This window comes from Typopeltis vanoorti, chromosome 8, assembly GCF_054136105.1.
Source record: "Typopeltis vanoorti isolate ZY-2024b chromosome 8, IOZ_Tvanoo_1.0, whole genome shotgun sequence".
Taxonomy (NCBI): Eukaryota; Metazoa; Arthropoda; class Arachnida; order Uropygi; family Thelyphonidae; genus Typopeltis; species Typopeltis vanoorti.
Window position 1 is genome coordinate 133248637 of NC_143556.1, and position 17141 is coordinate 133265777.

Consider the following 17141-nt stretch of genomic DNA (forward strand, 5'->3'; position numbering starts at 1 on the left):
GTGACATGATATTTTAAACAATTACTGAAATTGTCACACTGGAAATATCTACGAATTTGCCAAGAGCACCACTAACCTAGCATACTACGCCTCTGCCTACGGGTTTCTTTTCTTTCTGAACACCTTCTGTTTCGTCCTTTATTTTGAACATTTGGTAAACACGCTAAATCAATCAGATTTAGTGTTTACGAAAACTGATCATTCAGTCTTCACAATATCTGTTTAGTTTTTCCTTTTTTCAAACAATTCTTCCAGTAAATATTAAAATGAGAAACTCTAGAGTGTAATAATAAAATTTTACGTCGGATATTTCGGAGTAACTTCTTCTTCTTGGCTTCGCGTATTAGGCAATTGTTTTCCTCTAACATTTTCAAGGATTTAAAAAATATTCTGCCCATCTCCTCCTGGATCTTTCTCTTTCACTTGAGTAACTTTTTCTATAAGATTTAATATGATAAGCGTTTTTAATAACGAAATTCAGCTGGAATTATCGGCTAAACAGAAAACGGATAAAAATAAAGGTGAGCACTCTCTCTCTCTCTCTCTCTCTCTCCATATCTCTGTATTGAAGCTCGCTATGTCTATGAGGCTAAGAAAAACTGATTCGCAAAATTAAAATACTTCTGGAAGACTAGAAACCTTTTACACAATTAACTGTTATCCTTGATAAAGAGTCATTCTACAACGAAGCTATTTCGAGCTTATAATCCTTTCACATAATGGCATATAGAAGATGCTCTAAACTTTTCTCTTCTTGCCAAATAGTAAAGTCTAAACAGCCTCCGCCGCCAGACTAGGTGAACTTTCCAAAACCAGAACATAAAAAAAAAAAAAAAGCATGTATAGAAAGAATTTAACAAGAGTGTAGGGGAATGATAGCATACCACACGAGAGATCTTGTTGGTTTTCTTAAACCGGCATTACTAGTAAACCATCTCATCCAAACAGAATGTCATTTTGTCATTTGCGCATGTAATTTTGAAAAGCATGTATTTAAGAAGAGCAAATCATTTCCTTTTTCTGCTCTGTAATATTTATTTTCAGAAGTAGTACCTAGGAGGCAAAATATGCGAACTGAACTTGCACCAGTCGTTAATTTGAATACTCTGAACGTTTCTGCACTTTCTCCCATTAAATTTTCTAAATTATATTTCGATCTAAATATATTTTCAGAATTACCACAAAAGTTCGTTCCTCCCCAGTTTAGTGAATGTACAGCAGGCGAACACACCAAGAGAAAGAAATTTATATTGTTATGGTCAAATGGACAGTGATGTATGTATTGGTTAGCGTATCCGCTTTCCAACATCTGTGGGTTTGAATCCCACAGCACGCTTGGATATTTGTGAACGTTTTCAGCTGGTAGATGAATTTTATCGTTCCATGTGAGATCACCAATCCTAAAAGAAGGCCTTAAAAAAGTTCTACGGATCTCTCTCCCATCCACGGTACTGTAAGTGTCATTTTCATGTGTCCTCTGAAGTTGCTAAACTTCAGAGGACACATGATAGTAAAGTAATGAAAAAGCCTGGGCTTGTTCGCAGGGTACTCACAGAAAGATTCGCGCCAAGATACGAAAATTCTGTTGTAGAAAAACTGCTTTCTAATGGCACTTCCTTCACCTAACACAAAATCAGTCTAACGTCACAAACACACAATTTTTTTTAATAAATAGCATCATTCCCATTCACGAATTGTCCGAATTACATATTAGTACTATGAGGGAAATAAAGTTAGAAAATATGAAGTGATGTATTTTTCGAACTACTTTTGGCCTAGTTTCATATTAAGTGAAGAGAATCATTACCATCTAAATCAGAATACTACCATCATCATCATAATTCGTATTTTTTCAGTAAGAAACTTTATATGGACGTGGGTCCAATATTGAACCGTTATGGAATTATGTCGTTGATTTTTTTTAAATAGCTATAGAATTTTCAATGGCTTTCAAAAAAAAAAAAAAAAAAAAAAGAAATGAAAGAAGAAGATACGTACCCGGTGAAGTGTTCATTGAAGAATAGGTTCCCAAAAGGATTATCACTCTCAGCCTGCATATGCAAGGAAGTCATCTGTGCACGATCGGGTTAGTTAAACGATTCAATGTGTACAGGACACTTGGTATGGAAGCAACACTTAAAATTACGCCAGGTTTTTCACTTCCCGTCCTCACAGACAAAACATAAAGATCTGGTGATGTTGGTTGATAAATTTGGGTATAAGACGACTGACCTATAGACTAGGAAAACAGTCATCAAGATGCACTTTCGATTAACAGGAAAAAAAAAAATGAGAAGAGTTCTATTGTGTTCTAAATACATGACGATGCCATACAATCAATGGCATATCATTTAGCAGTAGTCGTCTAAAATCGTAGATAAATGTCACATGCAAAATCTTCAGAAATAAATGGACTAAGGAACTAATAGTATACGACACCCCACACAAAATGATGGCACTGAAATTATATTGAAAACGATTTTTTGCAGTGGAATGAGGCTCTGCTTTCCGTCGTACAGAATTGCGAATACTATCCCCATTCAGCAAATATCGCTTTGTATCAGAAAGATGGATGGATGGATGGATGTGAGTGCTCATTGAACCAATTACAAATTCCAGCCATTTGGCATAATCTCCAGATTGCATGTGCTGAACTCGCTACATGTGGTATGAACAAAAGACTTCTTCGCATAATGTTCTACGTGCTTTTCATTGCGGAACATCAACTTCTTAAAAATCCTTACATGACGATTTTCGCTGTACAGCTGCAATAATGTTATTACTTCATTTAGCTACATCTTGTCCAACTGCGCTCGCGCGCACACACACACACGCTCAGATGAAATACCAACCGTAGGAAATCAATCTCTCTCTCTCGCAATTTCTAAAAAAAACTGATGAATATACGTGGACAATGAATTATTCTATCTGGAAAATTACTGGTATTCCGCTATAGTAGATACATTATATTCTCATCGGCAAATCCGTAAACAAACATCGCATTGCAATAGAAATGCAAAAGTATATATACCAAATTCAGTATAATAAATATCACCTGCACGCCGTGAGTTACAAAACGCTGCGCTGGCTATTTACAGTTAACAACTTTTAATTTGTTTCGAGTGAGATAAACGGCGTGCAATAGATGGGCGCGCTACATTGAGAGAGGGGATGATGTTTTTGAGAATCTACTATAAACATGAATTTTAAATTCTTGAATAAACATTTTATCTGGAAACTGGATGGCTATTCTTATTTCTTTACCACTGAAAATTCTAGGTTTTCTTTTAACTTAAATTATTAAAAATTTCCCGAAATTATGCTCATTGCTCTTGTGTACTACAGAATTCTTCAACGTAACTTATTAAAGGAACGGGAGCATTCGCTAAGGGCAGAATCGCTTGAAGACTTCCTAAACTGAAACGAAGCCATGTAACCACTTCCCTCGTTTCAACATACCGGGAAATGTTTGTTTTTCCTTTTATTTACAGGCCATGTTAAATGGTTCCATTTTAACACACGAGGAATTAAATGCTCAGATGCATTCTATTGGTGGATGAAAATTTCTTTGATTATATATTTATATTCTTTAAGATAGGAATTAGAAATGATATAGTTAGAGCCGAAAATAGCATGGAACTGAACGTCACTTATATATCCTGGAAGCATGAAAGTAACAATTACTCTGTCATTTATTTGCAAGATTTCGCTATTAAAAACAAGGATGAAGTTGTTTCCTCCTTATACATATATAAACACGATGGTTTGACTTTATTTGGAATGCTGTGGGGATCTAAGAAGAGATAGACTGTTATGTTAGGAAAAAAATTCAGAATAACCGATCTCAGTACTTGTTCTTATTACGAAAGCCTTCAATTTTGTGTTAGAAACTATTTAAAAACAACAGAAGGAAATGGGAATTTAACTGAAGTATACCAAGCTATTCAGTTTAAAAAAATATATAATTTGCATTTTCCCAAGAACTGTAGTGTAATTTAATGAAAGGCTGTTCTAGATTACATTCGATGGCATACTTTTTAGTGAAGGAGTAATATTATGAAAAGACTTGTAGATTCGATGACTTGAATTCAAGAAATCCCTAGTAACGTATTTGTAAAGTAACGATTAATTATAATTAGGATCCCTTTAAAGTTTTAGGTAATACTATTTGTTAGAATGTTACTCTTCAGGATTTCATCAGCATTTTCGCTTCGATACTGTATCAGCTCTGTTTTCTTACATCGTGTTACCTATTAGTACTTCTCAGCAGCTCTTTCTAATTAAAGATGGTGCAACAAAATATTTTGAGGCTTATAACTGGCAGCAAAAATGCATCTCTCTCTCTCTCCATATTTTATGTGATAGCTTCTCTTCATATCATAAAAGGGTTGTAAAACATAAAATAAGATCATGCAAATTTATGTACTGATCACACTAATAGTGACTAGAATATGTAAAAGCAGTTTGATTAGTTGGTTCTTCCATGAAAAATTCTCCAAGTAATTTTAGCATATATCGGATATCTGAAAAAAAAAATCACTAAAGAGACAGATAATTCATCAGATAATTTCATCGACCGATGTGCGAGAAGTTCTCCCTACTCGGTTTTTTTTTTTTTTTTTTTGAGGCCTAAAGTGGTTTAAAATGTACCAGGATTTGATTCAGTATTATAATAATCAAGAGTTTCAGGATTCATAAAAATTAATAAATAAAAAATAAATAAAAATAAAATAAATAAGTAAAATCAGTACATACCAAGTTCGGAGATTAGGAATCACAGTTTGCAATAATGAGGGGGGGGGGGTTGCGTAATAGTCGCTATAGGTAATTAATTATCAAATATCACGAACTGGTATGGGGAAATCCATGACTGATCAAAGAGTACCCATAAGGTCATCTATGGACTTCGAAACGTTCTTGGAGAGGAAAAGTTGAAATATGTTATGTAAGGGAATCCCTTGTCTTGTGTTTCGAAATATTTTTTTAATAAGATCATCTTTAAACACTTAAGATTATTATCCAAAAACCTATGAACCGATCTTTAGTTTCTCTCTTTGTAATTAACATGCATTATTTGAACATGGCTTTTGTTCAACTGGGTTTGGTTATTTGAATTACGCCGAAGTAATAAAATCCGTTATTTTATTAGTACTTCTGTTTCGTTAGTGCATTAAATGCCATTTTTTCTTCAGGCCAACCGGCTAGAAGAACGAACGAAGATATTGTTTTTCTTCTCGAAAATCACGCGTTTCCTGGAGGAAAAATCACTTGACGCCTGAAAGTAGGTTAGCCGGTGCCATACTGAAATGAAAATTCAACTGAAAAGCCACCTTACGACGATTCTTCGACTCCTAGATAGTCTGAACACAGCTGTTTCTTTCTAGGTATTTAAGATTTAATTTAACTCTAAGGTAACCTTCAGTGGCATTTATTTTGTCTCGAATTTTAGTTCTTAAGATTTTATATTGTTATCCATTAAGAAATTAACAATCCAGTATCAGCAGTTTCATGTTCAATCATTTATAACAATCTGTCTCTCAAGTTGAAACTAAGTTTCATCACGGTTTCTGTTTCACACATTTTCTGTGTTGAAACTCGGTTTCAACTCAGAGCAAGAAAGGGAATACAAGTTACATATTTACAATAAACCCATGGAGATAAATAAATAAGGAAATTATCTACATCATTAATACTTTAACAATAGAGGGACATGTTCTCTACATGTCCTGTTTGTACTGCTTAAATCTCGTAATACTTCGCCGACAATCAACCGCAGAAATCAGAATAACCGTGATATATATCACTACAAGAAGAGAGGTGAAAAGGCGGCAGTTATTGCTCGTTAGGAAAACGAAATTCAGATTAGCACCACCACCACGACATACTGAATGAGACTTTCATTTATACTGACTGGATAAATAAGGCATAATACACTGAAGCCATTCAATTTGCATATTCTTATAAGAATTATGAAAATCAAGATACAGATATTCGTTTTATGAGAAGTACGGTTCACAGATGAGGCATGTCGAGTTGTGTGCTTTCCAGCAAGGGTGAACAGGTGCTAAAATTTAAAAAAAAAAAAGGAAAAAAAAATTAAATAGGATGTCGAAATCTTATTTTATGGTCTATGAGCTAACCGTTTAGTCCACTGAACATACAATACATTGCTGTTTAGATGCAGGAAATTATGTTGAAATTTCTATTCAGCTCCACCCTCCAACTGTTGGCTACGGGTCCGAATTCTAATGCACCATGAAATGCATATCAAAATGCATAATAGATATCAAAAAGTTCCATGTTTTGATCTCTACATCTCTAGTCCATCCGCGGTACCAAATGCTTTCGAAAAGTTTACATTTCACGGGATTGACATTTATAAAATGAAATTAATAACATTACGCAATTCATAACGGTATTCATGACATAATTGTCGCGTTCCACTCAGACCAGGATATATTCTTTTTTCGAACTCCTGCTACCACCCATATTTCATTGAAAATGTATTATTCATCTTATTCTAATTTAGAAACACACTAAACACAACACTGAAATGTATGAAATCTATTAATTTGAACATAGCAAAACAAATATTATATTGAAAATCTATTTAGCAAGTGAGTGTATCCATGATTTTCGTTAGCAAACAACCTTATAAAGATGGCTTCGTTGGTGACTTTTAATTTTGCTTCCTGAAATATGAAATTCTCTTTCCACGCCATCTGTGGACAGTCTGTCACAAATAGCATGTTATGATGCTTTATTGTGAAGAGCTGTTAAGGATATTTGGTATTAGTTGCTCAGTGAATAACTATCAGCACAGAAGATATTCAATTTATTGTGACTTTTCTTATTAAGCTATGATTATTTTAGTTAGTTCAGTGCTTTTCATACTGAGTCACTTAACGATATAATGATGATGTGATTCAACTCTGATATCTTACGTCTCTCTCTCTCTCTTTCGTTGTTTCTCGACAGTCATTAAGATTTTTTAGGTGCCAAGAGTAAAGTTCAAGACTGATAGTTTATCAGTTCATAGTATATGCAGATAATTGGGCATTCATATCCAGAGGTAAGTGACGGTCACTGCGATGTATTCATTTCTCATGGGAGCGACGGAAGCTTTCCAATTCACTCATGTAGAGAATGTCTATTTTAATACAAGATATCTTTCCGATTGATGTCATGTTTTAGCGTTATCTTTTCTTGACGTAGGATCGCATTCAAAAGTACTACACTTATCAGTTGAATACGTCTAGAACAGTTTGATGAACGAAAGCGCCCTCTACCTGATATTAAGCAATTGTGAAAGTGGCTTGCACTTAATATAATAACTTAGCATAGCATTACCGAAATACAGTATATTCAGAAGGTGATGTAGATATTCCATGACGTATTTGCGTCTGCAAAATTTCAAATGGAAACTCTAAAATGGAGCCCGCTAATTAAGCCAATAAACATCTTTTGCAGGGCGTAGAAACTGTGGTCACATGAGGCGTTCAAGAAGTTTCCGGATATGGAACTTCGAAGTCCACATCGAGTTTATGGAGTATTTTTCCAGGAAAGGTACTAGGCATAAAAATGCTCAGAGTTAGTTATCACTGATAAAATAAATAAATAAAAACAATTCCTTCAATTTGAAAATTGTGAAATACTTTAACGATACTAAACGCTATAATTTATAAAGTGATGGTATTTCTATTACAGAAGGATCTCTGAAACTTAATAAGCTTTAGTAGTGACATCTAAACTATTAATATAACAATATAACATTGCGACAGTGCTGTCACAATAATTCTTCGACAGTGGCACGATATGGTAATTTAATGACACTCACTAAACTTGTCCAGTCTATTGCTTGGGATTACCACAAAAGGAACTATGGTTATGCCAGTGTATTAACTCTGTAATTATATTATTTATTATTTTAAATGCTTCCCCTTCTCCAGGAAAAGTTTTAAACCAGCTGTGCATTCAGAACTGTGAATGAGCTAAGAATGAAACAGTCATTTGTTTTCACTGTCCTGAGACCAAACATGGAATTTTTTCAAGCCACATCGAGTCTTCAATAAACAGGTGGTAGTTTCACACGAAGAACACCTTTCACTATCCAAAAAATTCACAAATTTCCATGATGCGGTGGAATTCTAACCCACAGGGAATTGGGTGTTAAATGGAAATCTAGTCGAGTAGTTAACGTTTCCATTTACCAGTTGGTGGAAGGAAGGAGTCTTAGCTCCGTATGAAGCCGGATAACTGACCTTTAGTTGAAAAGCCTTTATTACAAGCTCCTTGCGTGCTATATGGGACTCGAACTTTCAAAACTATGTGAAAACACAGCAAAGTCCAATTGAGTGCTCCAAGAAGATGCCCAGTTTAACTACGACTATATTTATTTAGTACATTCAGTTATTTAACTTAGCTTACACGAGGGAAATGAAATCAAGAGAGTTATGCACAACAAATGAATTATTAATTGGAAGATTTTGCTATCTTCTGTAATGGTTCGATAAATTGCTCTACCTGCAAGAAGATGAATTTGGAGAAATTATTTTAAACAAAATGACATATTTGAAAGCCGGGCTCGCCCAGTTTTTAATGTGAATCTCATGAAAAGCTGTTAGTCTCTACTATATTAGCATTAGTAGAAAGGTTGGGCTACGGATTAGATAATCTTGTAACTCTGCTCTAGAGACAAACATGAATAGCTGTTTAAGCCTCCAATAAGGGGGACGTTGCTTTCACGTAGGGCGTGATGAACTGCACTACCATTTAAACACGCATATTCACAAATGTCCATCCATGCCTACGAGAATTTGAACAGACAGCATGTTGGTTGGAGAGTGAATAGGGTAACCACTCGGTCAACCAAGAAGGCTTGCACGAACTGGTTTGCAAGAATCATGATTGCTTTTGCTTATTGGATTTATTAGTTTACTTTGTATTCAATGTCGGAGTTGTTTTCTTCTTTATAGTCCTTAGAATTTCAGCATGAAGCCTGTTATCTGGTGAATGGAAATGCAATTTCCAGGGATTTCGGCTTAATGGTAAATCTTGAAGAATTTCATTGGTACTAAGAAACTAATGTTCTCAATTTGAAAGCGGAGTGGGAACTAGATGTTGGTTAAAATGCCACTTAAGTCTTCATCTGCAGTTCGGACAGAAATAAAAAAAAATACCTAAAGACTGGTAAAGAAATATTTGAATATTATAAAACGAGATCCAAGCTGATAGCGCAGTTGGAAAGTGATTAACTGATTTATTATTTGCGAAGTATATGATATTGTTTTCAGAATACTTGTTTTTAAAACATCACTTAATTCACATTCGTGTGTGGGGGCGGGAAGGCGGTTCTTGAGAGAGAGAGAGAGAGAGAGAGAGAGAGAGAGAGAGAGATGGAAATAGCAATATTCTGCATTTTCTATGATGCTGCTGCTGAACTTTTCATCGACTGATAGTAGATTTTGAAAATTACTTTGAGCACAAACATGCTCGACAATCTGTAGGATGATTTTTATTCTATAGGAAGCTGTAAAGCTTAGTATTTTAGTACCAAAATTGTCTGGACTCGTAAATTCTAAGATAAACTGGGCAAAAAAAAAAAAAAAAAAAGTCCGCAGGAAAACTGCATCACTTGTAATAATATCAACAGTAAACAATTAGTTGATCTAAAATTTTGTTTCGGTAAAGAGAAGTAATGTGGTTTTTCCTATTTAAGATGAAACTGGAACAAAATAGAAATGCAATGTCTTATGTTTGCGATTGAACGGACGACTTTTCCTAAAGTATGCTTTACATAAAAGGCATGGATGAGCACCTTTCTTTATTGCCATAAATCAAGGAATGCATTGCGCCTAAAGAAGCTTTTTACACTCATTCAATAAAATTTAATCTGCAAATACAAGGAAATGTTAAACCTTGTTTTGGCTGTAAGAGTATCGTTGTTTTCATGGAATTTTGTTCTGTAACTGAACTGTCATCAAGTGCAGCTTAAATGCACCTGTCACGTTTCTTGTAGCCCCAGATAAAGCGTTAATCATGAATGAAAACTATTGCCTCATAGAGATCTTCTAAGGCAACCGATAAAAGACTACCACTATAAGAAGAAAGTACTTTCGGGATTAGCACGTGCAACTGAAATACCTGGAATGGCTTGTCACTAGCGACCCGAGGCCATACCACTCGCTGAATGCTTCGTTTGTTGTCTAGGTCGAAGGAGAAATCGGGTGGCCTAGTATAACTGAGACGTTGACAACAGCCCCTCCCTTTACTAACGGCGCGGTGAACAGGTGTTTGTGTCTGCAGCGTCGGCTGGAAGAACTAACTTGTTAACAATCGGATTAAAGGTTGCGTAGCGGGAAGTGGAGGACGATGTTATGAAACACATTGCTCCAAGGCTATCATGCGAGATGCGGATGAAGCGAATGAGTGCTTTTCCTTCATCTAGTAACACAGGAGTGTTTACAAAAGCTGTCTCTGTAATTCCAGGCAAACTAACCGCGTGTTATTATACACAAAGATGATAAACAACAAATAACATCCGCTTTGTATGTCCACAAAGCGTTTGCAATGTCTGATTTCATGCGTCATCATGCTTTAAATCGTTTATTACTATGCATTTAATAAATATTCAAATTATTATTTCTGCAGCTGACAGTAGAGATTTTTATCCGGCGTGACCTGTCAATGTGCATTTCCATGTACATGTCATGTAAATATATTAGTCAAATGGTAGGAGGAGGTTTCTTCTTTTTCCTCTTTAGCTAATCTTTACTTTACCCAAGGTTCCAACATACTATGTGGTTTCAATTTTTTTGAGAGGTGACTGCCATACAAAAAAGATTACCAGAAAAATTCAAGTGTTTCTTGTATTCCATGGATAAGACTTTGAATTCGAAATTGACCTGGATGGTTTCTATTATTTAAAAAAAAAAAAATGTAGACAAAACGGTGAACAGGATATCCGTAATCGGATCCATGTTTGGTCCTTACAGCAGTTTTTGGATTATCTAACTTTAACCCATTCACGGCACTAAAAGTTTTAAAATTTACATGTTGTGGTTGGGTTTAAAAAAAAAATGAAATTAATAACATTACCAGACAACTTCAAGCCAACGGCAGTTCTGTGGACGGAAATAGTTCAATGCACGAGGTCAGAGAAGAATGGCAAGCATTGTGGAATGTGACAGGAGGGTCACAACCTGTCAAATCACAGCTCACTACAACAGTGGTGATCAGAACATCTTGGAGTGTACAGTTCGTGGCATGCTGTCACGGATGAGGTGGACACGTGATCACCAACACTGGACATCTGACGACTAGAAAAATGTTGCCTGGTCTGATAAGTCCTGGTTTGTATTGTATCATGCTAATGGCAGCAACATGAGACATGTACCCTTCCAGCCTGCAGCAACAGCTCAGTCTGGTGACGAGGGTGTAATGAGGTGGGGGAATGTTTTCTAGCACACGTTAGCCCCCCCCCCGACACTAACTGAACACCGCCTGAATGCCACAGCCTAACTTAACATCGCCGCTGATCATGTTCATCCATTGATAACTGCAATTTCCCCATTGTCAAAGGGGTGCTTCCAGCAAGACAATTTGCCATGCCACAAAGCGCGTGGAGTGTTGAAGTGGTTCATGGCAGCAACATGACAGCAAATTGCCTTTACTTCAGTGGCTAGCTCACCCAGACCTCAACCCAACAGAGGATCTCTAGGATGAGATGGAACGAGCAGTTCGCGGCAGCAACGTGTCATCATCCAATCTGCAAGAATTGGGGGATGCCATTGTGACAATCTGAAAAAACATCCAAACAGAAATATTTTAGACACTTAGCTGAATCAAAGCCGCAGAGAATAGAGGTCCCTTCTTAAAGCAAAACGGGTCTCACTCGTTATTAAATGATGTTCCTAATGAAGTGGCTATTCAGTGTGTGTGTGTGTGTGTGTGTGTGTAGTGCACGCACTAAAAATAAAGGAAAGGCACAAATAACATGATAAAGGACTACAGAAGGAAAAGTAGACTTCTGTGAACACCCCGTACGAAAGATTATAAAGTTCTCAAGCATTTTAAGTACTGTAAGTTGGCCAAAGTTAGATAATCTGGTTTCTCTGTTCTGGAGACCGAAAATGGTATTTTTAAAGTCACTTCAGGCCACTAATGAACAGAGACGTTTATTGGTATCTCACGAGGACGCCGAAAATCGTCTACTATGTAAAGCCATTCAAACTCATTCATGCTGACAGGAATTCAAATCTAAGGCAAATATTTTGGTTAGAGAATGGTTACGCAATCCACCCTGCCAGCAAACTGCACTGCTGTAATTTAGTTTCTGTGACCGCTCCTATGTGAAATTAATAAATAATAATAATAAATAAAAAGCAGGTTTACAGGAATGAATAGCATACCTAGATATGGATGCAACCTGGAATGAGATTTTAATCGTGACTAAGAGTTGACAAAATTTCTTTGAGCGTTATATTCTTCTGTAAAAAGAAGAGAGTTAGGATCAGTGTAGGACTTAGTCATGATTCAATGCACTACAGCCAGTGTACCAAATCAACAGCAGAAGAAGCAACCTCCCACTATTACAAATGCTACCTACAATTTGACAGTTGGAAAAACACTCATGGATAAAAGCGTTCTCCAAACATCCTTCATACTCAAGCAGATCCTACATGCCTATTAGAATCGGAGGAAGCTGACTCCTCCCCATACACAAAAAAAAAGAGATAAACTGAAAATCGACACTTATCAGACGGACGTCCACCGTTAGAAATTAAACGAGATTGCTCTTTTTCAACCAAATCCCACGTGCGAAAATCGCATGGACATTACAGTTATATAGATGGGTTCTGTAACATGAAAAGACTGCTTATTGAGAACAAACAGAATTTCTGAGCGATCCTTTCTGCTAATAAGGACACGATTTTTTGAGAATCAGAGACAGGCCCCTGTATAACAGAAGTGATGAAAAAAGAGTCCTGGTCAAAATCCTTGTTATATTTCTATTTCCACTCCCTCCTCTTTCTCAGTTGTGAAGCTAGTTCTCCCCCCCCCCCACTCTCTCTCTCTCTCCTGGATGCAGAAATGGCTGAATATAAGCTTGTAATCTTAAATACATTAGAAAACTTGCCTTTCCGTGATCAGAGGGTGAGACGGGGACTTGGTTCATCAGATTATGATGTCACAACAATTAAGATTTGTGTTGGGAATTTGGCTGTTTTTGTGTCTACATTTTGCTGCATCCGATTTCGAAAAGGAGAGACAAGCTAACAATTAAATGTACACGAATCTTTCACTGTTTTCTTGGCCAAGCTTTAAACCTCAATGTAGCTTATTCACGTAAGCTACTAGCTAAGTGAAAGATTTATCTTATTTCTTTATAAAAAATATCTTTCAACTCTACAACTATATTACTATTTAAACAAATCAATTTGCACATGAAACTAACTGTATCTAAGTAGATGTGGAAAGTGGGCTAACGTATAACTTACACCTTGTGGATAATATTGTATCAGTTATGCAGATGATGCCGAAACCATTTGCTACTTTATTTCTTAGGGTTACGAATTTTACAAAGCAGGTAAGCTTTAGCTAATTGAATATCACTTATTGTTTCATGAAAGAACTTCACAATGATGGTACGTTCAGATTCCTTCACCACCTGTAATTATATAACGTATGTCTTATACACTAGCGAAGTTCCTGTATGCATCTTTAAAAGTTTTCAAATTTTAAAAGCTACTTTCAAAAACTGATTTTTCAAGAGTATTATTACGCAGTTTTTTTTTTTTTTAAATCGGAGAATTCTTCAATTTCGCTTGGCTTTTGGTTGCATAAACTTCGCATAATGAATAAACAGTCTTTGATCCATGCAGATGGTTTGCATTTGAAATAAACATTGAGTACCTCTAAACGTTGATAGTGAAAACTATAACGAATTATTAACTGGTGATAAATAATATACATTATTAAAAAAATTGTGACTGCTTTATTCTCAAAGAGCAACTAAAATCATGATTCTCCTCATGTGGAACTGCATACGTCATTAAATATTCAGTGTGTGTGTGTGTGTGTGTGTGTGTGTGTGCCTGCGGAAAAGAAAAAAAAATAAACATACTCGAAACTAATGGAATGAAAGTTTGTAGAACACAAAAGGCTTTTTCATCTTGAGAGACACTTGCAAGAAGACATATCGAAACAATTAAGCAATTTTTATTTTTGTAAAATATGAAATAAAAACAATATACTATTTAAAAATATTTTATTTGTATAAATACTTCATTTATATTAGGAGCTGATAATACTGCTAATAAAAATATTCCACCACTTTATACACTTTATCCATAGCATTACGGTTACAAATTCATCCTCAAATGACAGTCTCTTTCTCTCCACTTCCACAAGAGTTCGTAATAGTATTTAATCTTTTATTACCATTTACGGAGAAATTAAAAAATCATTCAGTGTTATTTAATTCTGTAAAATCCCCTTTTTCAGTTGCTGTGTGTTACCATCCTTTCTTGTTATCCTTTCTCAATAAGCCATTTTAACATCGGGTTCCTCTTCCTTCCAGAACTTCTTTTTCAATTGCAGAAACTATTCACGATCGTCGAACCCTCTTCCCTCCATCCCCTGTAAAATTTTCCTTAATTATCAATTCGAAATTTACATCATCCATCTCAATTCTGACCTTTGTTTTGACTTCATTTCTTTGGCTATTATCGAAACAGTTTTCTCAGTGTCGGTGATCGCATTAGTTTCTTCTAGAGCAGTGTTTCTCAACGTAATTTGAATATTTTGGGGGGTAATTAGAAAATAATGCTGCATTCGTCACTTCATCGCTGATATACTCAAAACACTCACCATTATCGGCGAGGGGAGACATCAAAATCTTTAAGGCGTTGAGAAATCTAGAGGAAAGATGAATTATATCCATGCCATTGCTATTCAAATTCGAATTCAACTCCATTCATTACTTTCTACTTTTAAACTTTGCTTTTTGCTATTTATTAAATAGCGGTCGTTTCGGAATATCGCCATTTGGTCCTTTTTTTATTTTTTTGGGGGTTAAGATCCATAAATATTTTGATCCAAGCTTCTTGGCTTTTAAAAAGTTCACATCACGTGCGTTTTTATTTTATTTCATTTTTTAACGTTCTATAATATGTTTACGATTTTCATTTTATATGACAATCCCACCAACATTAACACCCTAAATGGGATACGGGGTATCCCATAATTGATATTTGAGTCATACTCTAGAGATCTAAAATGGATCTTTTTCAAAAGCTCTTTTTCATCGGCCGTTTGTTTGACATGCCTGATATGGAATGATCTATTCTCTTTTGGTGGACACCACCTTAAGTCCGTTTATTTAATTCTCAGATTATCGGTTAGCAATTGATATATGGATTCATGATGTTCACCAAATTTAAAATTTGAAAAAACAAAAAAAAGAAGTTACATTAGAGTTTCTCTTGTAAATATTTCTGGAATTCCTGGAATTAAAAAGTTTGCAAGCGTTACACTCAGAAAAAAATAAAAGTGGGAAAAAACTGAATTCCCTTGTGGCTGTCTTTATTACATGGAAAACTTGCAGTATTTTTGTGCCAGCTCGGAATGAACAAAAGGAAACATTTCCCCGAAATGATTCAAAATGGGTTCGTTTCACTGCTTAAAGGATATAATTAACAAACTATAAAAATGCTTAAATCCACTCGTTTGGTGGGAATGGCCTTAAGTTAGGAAGAAGACAGCAAGTTTTTCATTAAGGGAGAATGTAGATCAATGTCGTCGCACCCTTGTTTACACTTTTCATTACATTTTGGATCGGTGTGGATTTTTTTTTTTTTTTACAAGAATGCCTTCAGCATCCACATTCTATTGTCAAAAGGTGAGCATTAGTAGAATGGTCTTCAAGCGGAGCTTGCAATTATCGTAGACGGCTTGGGTTTTATGTGTGTCTTCTCTTAAGTTGGGTTACTGTTCTCTCGAGTAGGTGTTCCTAATTTTGTTTGTCATACTGCTCTTCTGAAGTGCGTGATATTCCGCAATTTGTGGATCACCTAAAAACAAAAAAAGGAAAATTAGTTCTGCTTTAAAATAAGTGCATATTCAGTAATAAAGGAACAAAATGTAGAACTCAGTAAATGAAAAATAAGTATTATGTGTCAATATCCTATAGAATAGGCTGCAAATAACTGACACAGCGTTGTATGTCACGTTCCTGTCATTGCAGGAAAGGCCCCTCAGCAAAAGCTTATAGAACCAAAAGGAATTATTGATCTTATATTTTACGCTTAATAGGAACTGACGAAAAGCATGGATTTACATAAATGGGAGGGTTTGAAGAATAAGAAAAAAAAAAAAGTAGAATCGTTAAAGATTTTATTTTATTTTGCACACTACATACATACATATCGTTTGTCGAGTTTTTCCTTTGCAGCGTGTTGCCCATGGGAATTATACTGTTAAAAGACTAGTCGTGACAAGAAATTGTGGCATGTCAGTTTGATTCATTAGAGTTATGGACGCGGAGACGACTATTAAGAATCCCACTGATGTACAGCAAAAGTAGTTAAGAAGAAGGTTTTCGAGATCATGAAGACAAATGCTCCTTGGAGGTAGTGATTATAAACAGAAGTTGATGTACTTTGGACTTATTATTCAAACAGATGAATCATTGGAAAAAGCAGTTATGTTAGGGAAGATTGAAGGCACGAGAAAGAGAGGAAAACAGTGAATGAATGACTTAAACGAATTGACCAATATGAAATTACCACTGCCGAAAGAGAAAAGACCGAATGAGATGAGCTTGTGTTTACAAGTTCACCAAAAGTCTGAAATTATGAGAAGGCAAATGACAACAACAAACTATTATTTTCATTATGAAATAAAATCCGCTAACGTTTTGAAGAAATGTCTATATTTTCGACTTAATGCCTACATCTGAAATAAAGCAGAGATTTTGGTAGCATTCATATATACTGCGGTCACTCCACTTCAAGAAAAAAAAATTCAGGCGATCTTCCATACTGATAAAAATATGGTGGTTCTAGTTAGTCTAATCTAGAAGACAAAGAAAACGATCGATATCCCTTTGAGTATGCTTCACTGTGCTAAAACAGCAACAA

The 17141-nt window shown here is 35.5% G+C and overlaps 2 protein-coding genes across 4 annotated transcripts in view; both read right to left on the bottom strand.

Moving 5' to 3' along the window:
• Positions 1-2981, bottom strand: part of LOC150104358 (intermembrane lipid transfer protein VPS13A-like) — a 2072875-nt gene extending 2069894 nt beyond the window's left edge. Inside the window, exon 1 of the mRNA XM_090396324.1 lies at positions 1999-2981. The gene's annotated coding sequence lies outside the window, so the exon portion shown is untranslated. The remainder of the gene's footprint in view (positions 1-1998) is intronic.
• Positions 2982-14320: 11339 nt separating this feature from the next.
• Positions 14321-17141, bottom strand: part of BckdhB (Branched chain keto acid dehydrogenase E1 subunit beta) — a 459582-nt gene continuing 456761 nt past the window's right edge. For all 3 annotated transcript variants that reach the window (XR_016548657.1, XR_016548656.1, XR_016548655.1), the window contains one exon: positions 14321-16073. The gene's annotated coding sequence lies outside the window, so the exon portion shown is untranslated. The remainder of the gene's footprint in view (positions 16074-17141) is intronic.